General features: G+C 37.4%; 1 protein-coding gene across 2 annotated transcripts in view; it reads right to left on the reverse strand.

Moving 5' to 3' along the window:
• Positions 1-7,107, reverse strand: part of DYNC1I1 (dynein cytoplasmic 1 intermediate chain 1) — a 506,528-nt gene extending 499,421 nt beyond the window's left edge. Inside the window, exons 1-2 of one of the 2 annotated variants that reach the window (XM_082846457.1) lie at positions 6,882-7,107; positions 4,364-4,441 (exon numbers count right to left, since the gene is read on the reverse strand). The gene's annotated coding sequence lies outside the window, so the exon portion shown is untranslated. The remainder of the gene's footprint in view (positions 1-4,363; positions 4,442-6,881) is intronic. The other variant, XM_082846458.1, reaches the window with a different exon arrangement.
• Positions 7,108-7,343: the final 236 nt, after the last annotated feature.

Genomic DNA, 7,343 nt, shown 5'->3' on the forward strand with positions numbered 1-7,343 from the left:
TTCTTCCTCTAAGCTCTCACGTGGTCAGGACCATTTTAGTGTTTAGCACGTAATTCTTAAGGTTGCTAGTTAAATGTTATAGAGAGGTATAAAATCCAGAAACCCAATTAGATTGTGTTTTCCCTGCAATCCAGGACCATGAATTACACATACCTATATGAAAACCATGATGTTAAGCCTGTCTCATGTATAGTAGACATCAAAAATATTTCTTGATTAATATATTTTTGATGAGTTGGGAAAACAGAAAAAAGCAATGAAATAATTCCTGATTGAGAAGATTATTCTACTGATCTAAAACCAACATCACCCATCATAACATCAAGGGCCCTCAGCACTTCTTCTCTGTCTGGGAAGGATCCATGTTTATTTCCAGATGGATCATGCCTATAATATATACATACAAACTAACTTAAACCTTTTATTTCAGGCTTAAAACTAGGTCTGTGTCCCCAAGGAGCTTAGAGTCCTGTTGAAGAGTTAAAGAGACACAAACGTGTGAGAAGTTGAATCATGACCAAAGATTTTACTAACAGTTCAAGTCAACAGTAGAGGAGATGCCATAATTCCTAATATACATAGCCAGGCATATTCAGTAACATTAACTGCTATAGAAATTTAAAGAAGGAAAGGTGATTTCAAGCTAAAGAGACTAGGTAGAAAGAGGACAATTTAGGGGAAGTGGGGAAAAGACCATGAAGAAACTATCCAGGGAGAAGGTGGGAAAGGTATATTGGAGCTCAAATAAATATAGTCTAATGTCTAGATGTGGTATCTGGGGCATCAAAGAGCCATTTACTAGGATAGTAAAAGGATCAAAACATTTCTGTGGACTAAAATCTTAAGATCGTATGTCTCACTGTCAGTTTATTTACAAAATACAGTGTAGCAATCAGCACAATCTTCTTAAATGAGAGATTAATTTAATATTTGAATAATTAAAGAGAGAATCTGTGGTATGTTGGCTGATGAGTGAAAACAGTGGGTTTTCACACAAGTGTCCTACTGGTCAGACATGTAGGACTCTGGAGCCAGGCTGCCTATATTTCCATGCCAGCTCTGCCACTTAATAGCCATGGGAAGTTACATAACTTTTCTCTGCTTAAGTTTTCTGATCTGTGAAATGGGGATAATACTATAGCACCTTCCTTATAGGAATGCTGTGAGAATTCAAATGAGTTAATATATGTAAAGCATTTATAACATTCTTTGGCACATAATAAAATTTATATAGATATTTGCTATTTTATCAATAATGTTATTTAAGTATTAGATACTGGATCCTTCTATTAAGGAACTTCTATTAAGTTCCTATACAAATAAGTGGATAGCAATAAAAATAAAGTACTGTTCTTCAGACATGAAGTCATACAGTGTGAGCATGAAATATCAATGATAGTAACAAATTTGCTCCAATATGCCCTACTGCCCGATTATGACGCTGGGATTAGATTTTTAGGTCAAAGTATGGTCTATTGACCTGAAACTGCTGAGTAAGGCTAAAACCTGTTCAGGAAGGGATCAAATGCAGACCTTGACCTCTTTGGTAATGCTGTCTAACCAGAAACTGGGTGGATGGTGATGTCATGTGTTAGCTAATGAGATCCATTAACTCTTTTAGGTCCCTTTGAGAGCACTGCACAAGGCTGCACCTCCCAGAACACGGAGAAGAAGCTAGCTCACTGCACATTATAAACAAACATATAGCACTTTGCCCAAAGTACACTCTCAATAATTGTTTGTCGAATGGATGAAAAGAGACTTAAACCATAAAAATAACAATTAGGCTTCAGTTGTTCCCCAGGCAGCCTCTTGCCCCTTCTAAATATCATATTTCATCTTGTGAAAGCAGAGCTCCAAATGATAACAAAAGCAAGCACAAAACACGATTTTTAAAAAGCCTTTGAAAACAGTTCCCTGGCATATTGGAAAGTAGAATATGTTACAGTTACAGTTACAGTTCTTTGTAACTGAAAATATATCCTGCATTCTGTTTAGAGTCAGATGTGATTCTTATCTTCACCTAGTCCAGGTAGTTCCACACAGGATTTTACTTACCATGCACTAATTTGGGGGAAATTATTTTAGGGATAAAACTTGCCACTAACTTGAAGAAACAATTTTTTAACCACAGATAATCTATTGGTTATAATATTGACTTGATCTTTTTAAGCTATTATTTCCATTGGCAGAAAATATTTATTTCATGTATTAGAATACAAATTGGTTTCACTATACTTCTTTCTTCTCTCTCTGACCCCTTTTAAATTGAACATTAAGTAGGCAAAAAAGAAAATTCTACAGAATTATGTGAGATATTTTTCTAAGGATTTTACATTAATTAATTCATTTTTCCCTCCCAACAACCCTTATATTAACTCTTTTGCATAAATGGACTTTTATCCTCACAACATCTGTATTATCCTACCCTTTTACAGATAGAAAACTGAGCCACAAAGCAGTCCAGTAAGTTGTCCCTATCAAGGGACAAAGCTGGGATTTGATTCAAGGCACTCTATACTTCAGAGCCTTTGCTCTGAAGAAACAGTCCTTCTTTGAGAAATTCAGGGAGGATAGCAACAAGTCAGAGTGATGCCTGAGGTCATGCAAATGTGTAACCCATAGCTAGTCTACAAGGCAGAGGGCCAAGGTCACTGACCTCATCGCAAGCAGCCTAACCAACCAGCTGCAGGTCCCTGTATTTCTTCAGACAGTATTTTCAGAAGTCCCTACCTACTTGCAGAGCCATCAGAAGCTTGGGTTGTTAGACCAGCTCACGCTTTCAACTGAATGACACTTAACCATTCTTCAGGCATTGAGGCAATTCACTTACTTATTCAACAAGTAATCAGCAAAGATTTCTCAAGCACCACATGCTGCCATGCACTAGGAATACCATAATGAATCACAACGATTCCTGTGCTCAAGGACATTATAGTCTATTTGTGAACACAGAAATTAGGTTTCTAAATATTGATATGTTTTAATATCTTTATTTATTCATATTATCCTGAGAGTTAGATACAAGATTTCTGGGACAGGGACAAACTATTTATACTTACTTACAGTAAAAACTACATTAGTTCCCCTGGCCCCAATCTTTCCCCCTTCTAAGGTGATTCAGTGAGAGCCAGACGTCACATTACACTTACTGGGATCTGTACTATAGGTGAAGAACCCCCTCAAAATATGAGCGTTTATCTGGAAGAGGAACAGCTGTCTCCCACTCCCTCCCTTTGTGAGACAGTGAGAAAAAACTTTGCTCCCTAATGTACACAAATCCTCCTTCAGGCAAGAAGGAGAATACCCTTTGGAATGTAAATAAATATTTCCAGGGGGCCATATGACAAGTTTTGTCCTGGCAAAGCCCACTAACAATTCCTGGGAAATAAAAATAGAATCTGGATAATAAAATAAAGTCTGACCTTTTTTTCTTTTCCTTTGTGCTTTATCCAGTTTCACTTGTTCACATGGGGCCGCATGCAGAGGCCTTGCACCTGAGGTTGCACACGACACTTCAGTTCAAGATGGCAGCCAAGGGCTGTGTGCAAAGACACTGCACCCGGCACTGCAATGTGGAGCCACGCCCAACCTGCCAGAACTCCACCCCTCCCCCTGCTGTGAAGGACCCTATAACGCAGCTCCTCCTACAACCTGTCCGGGAAAGTGTGTGCTCTAGAGCGAGAGCTTGCACCTCTCTTTTCTTTGATCAAACAATAAAGCTTTCCTCTGCTTACAAACAGAATTCAGTCTTGTTCTATTAGTTCGGATGACACCAGGCAGCAGGACCGTCACTGGGGAAGTTTCTCTGGAAAGAACCCTGCGTAAGGGTCTTATTCCAAGACAACACTTGGAATGTCTCCAGGCTCAGCTTTGGTCAGGTGCCGTTTTCAGAATCAACCCATGTAAACATGGGGGTGAAATGTTCTAAGTGTCCAAGGCTTAATCATGTGCCTACCCACAGGGCTAGAGGAACGGGGTTGTGGTGATAATTGGTCCAATTTAAACCATATAGACTGAGAAGGATAACACAAAATGAGTAGAGATGTTTCCCCGAAGGGAAGGATGGTAGCAAACCAAAAGCATATGTCCACTACAGCAGGAAAGTATGAGTCAGAGCACAGGTGGGGAGATTTTCACTAGGTAGGGGGAAAAACGTGTCCTCCATTATAATAAGAGGAAATCATGTGAGTTAGATCACGTTTTGGTTGTTAAAGCTTATCTGTAGAGAAGGGAAAGATGAAGTGATCAGAGGTTTGAGGACAGAAAATAGCTTTAAAATAATTGCAGAGAGTAGGAGGATAAGCTATGAGAGAACATATAGTTAGGTACAGTGGGGAGAGGAGAGAGGTTGTTGACTAACCTGGTCAGTTGTGTGATTTCTCCCGTAACCTACTCAAGAGTCTGGATTAGGGGTCAGGAAACTGTTTGTTTGTTTTTCCTGTCAAGGGTCAGATAGCAAATATTTTAGGCTTTGTGCACCACATATGTTCTCTTTCACATATTTTTCTTGGCCTTTTAACAAATCTTCAGAAATGAAAAAACTTTTCTTAACTCCTTGACTGGGCTGTAGTTTTCTGGTTTCCATGCAGGCAGGGAAAACATGGAGGGTTACGTACATCTATGGTTGTGAATTCGTCCAACAAGTAAAACGAAAATAAAGAGACAATAAAGTTTAGAGTATTTGTGAACGAGTGAATGAAACCGAGTCCACTAGACACTGAAGTCACCAATCACTCATTATTTATAGATAAATTCAATTAACATTGCTTAGGTGTCTGTCGTGTGCCAGCCACAAAGCTATGTTCTAGGGATACAATGGTAAGCAACACAGGCATGACCTCTACCTTCATGGGGTTTAGAGCCTAGTGGGCAAAGACAGATTCATTTTAAAATAACAAATAAAAATGTATAATTATACCTGGATCAGTGTATAGTATATACAAATTTTGCAGCATAAAAAATTCAAGAAATATAACATTCTTCTATTCTTCCAAGTCAAATTTGACTTGCTTTGAGTCCCTATACTATGTCATACCCCCATCCCAAATCATTATATGAGTTTCTCTCCCTTCAGGGTTGTATAATGATTCAGGAGTCAGTCCAAAACAGTCAACTATGGCCCTTTGGCCTTGGGATTATGCAGATAACTGCTGTTTTAGCTGCTTTCCAAACCTGACTGATGACTGTAAAGGAAAGAGAGGCGATGGAGGAGATCTGTGCCTGCAGTGCAAAGCTTGAACCTGGAAATCTTTACGAGCGATCTCCCGGCAATTTCCTGTGTACAAACGCCTAGGTCACTCAATTGCCACCTGGACTGTATCTGTCCAAGGAGTCAGCTATTTCTACCTCACAAAATTCAGTGTCTTGTTTCCAGCCTCCCCAACTCTGGTACAGTGCCACGTAAGTCCAATGACTAGTCAAATATTTCTTAAATAAAAAAAAAGGTGGGACAACACATGCCCACAAATTTTATTAACTTAGATGAAACTGACCAATTCCTTGAAAGACAGAAATTACCAAAACTCAGACAAGGAGGAATAGATATCCATCCCTACATTCATTAAAGAAATTGAATTGCTAATTAATAACATACCAAAAAAAGAATGCACCAGTGTATATGATTTTACTAGTGCATTCCACCAAATGTTTAAGGAGGAAATAACATCAACTGTCAAACAACCTCTTCCAGCAGATAGAAGCAGAGGGAATACTATCGAATTCATTCTATGAGAGCAATATTGCCCTATAACCAAAACCAGATAAAGACAGTGTAAGAAAAGAAAACAGATCAATATCTCTCATGAACATAAGTGTAAAAATTATCAATAAAATATTACCACATGAATTCTATCATAAATAAAAAGAATTATATACCACAGCCAAGTGAGACACACTCCAGGTATGCAAAGCTGGTATAACATTTGAAAAATCAATCAATATAATCCACCCTACCAATAGGCTAAAGAAGAAAAATCATATCATCACATTAACTGATTAAAGAAGAACAAAGTTGAAGGACTTATATTACTGGATTTCAAGACTTTAAGGACTCTAAACCTACAATATAAACAATATAGTGTGGTACTGGCAAAAGCATAGACACATGTATCAATGGATCAGACGAGAGAGCCCCCAAAATAGTCCCAAACAAATACAGTTAACTGATTTTTGCAAATGTGCAAAAGCAATTCCATGGAGAAAGGATAGTCTTTTCAACAATTAATGCTGGAACGATTAGAATTCATTCTAATGAAAAAAAAAAAGAAAAGAATTAAGATACATCTTACATCTTGTACAAAAATTAATTCAAAGTGGATCACAGAACTAAATGTAAAACACAAAACTGTAAACCTTCTAAAAGAAAACATAAAAGAAAATCTAGGTGGCCTTGGGTTTGGCAGAGTTTTAAAATATACCAAAGCATAATCCATGAAAGAAAAAAAAATTGAAAAATGGAACTCTGTTAAAATTAAAACCTCAGCTCTGTACAAGATATTGTTAAAAGAATAAAAAGACAAGCCACAGACTGGGAGAATATGTTTGCAAAACACGTATTTGATAAAGGACTTTTATTCAAAATATACAAGAAACTCTTAAAACTCAATAATTAGAAAATAAACACATTTTAAAATGGGGAAAAAATCTGAATAGACACTTCACCAAAGACAAATGGCAAACAAGCATATGAAAAGACACTCAACATTATTTGCCTTTAGGAGAATGCAATTTAAAACAAGATACCACTGTAAACCTATTAGAATGGCTAAAATCCAGAATACTGACAATACTGTATGCTGGCAAAGATGTAGAGTAATAGGAACACTTATGGAATTTGGAAGACAGATGGCAATTTCTTACAATGATAAACATAGACTTACCATGTGTCCAGCAGTCGTGCTCCTAGGTAATAAACCAACTGATTTGAAAGCTATGTTTACACACAAACCTGCTTGCAAATGTTTATAGCAGCTTTACTGATGACTGCCAAAAACTGGAAGCAGACAAAATGTCCTTCAACAGGTGAATAGATAAACAAACTCTGGTGCATTTATAAGATGAAATACTATTCAGCAATAAAATGGAATGAGCTCTTAAGACATGAACGAAAAGACATGGATGACTCAAATACATATCACTAAGTGAAAGAAGTCAGTCTGAAAAGTCAGCGTACTATCTGATTCTATTTATATGACATCTGGAAAAGGCAAAACCTTAGAAACAGTAAACAGATCAATGATTGCCAGGGATTTGGAGGTCGGGGCTGGGAGAGTTGAAAAAGTAAAGCACAGGATTTTTTAGAGCAGTGAAACTTCTTTGCATGAAACTACTTTGTATGTAAT

The sequence above is a fragment of the Leucopleurus acutus genome, assembly GCF_964270905.1.
Source record: "Leucopleurus acutus genome assembly, chromosome: 9".
Taxonomy (NCBI): domain Eukaryota; kingdom Metazoa; phylum Chordata; class Mammalia; order Artiodactyla; family Delphinidae; genus Leucopleurus; species Leucopleurus acutus.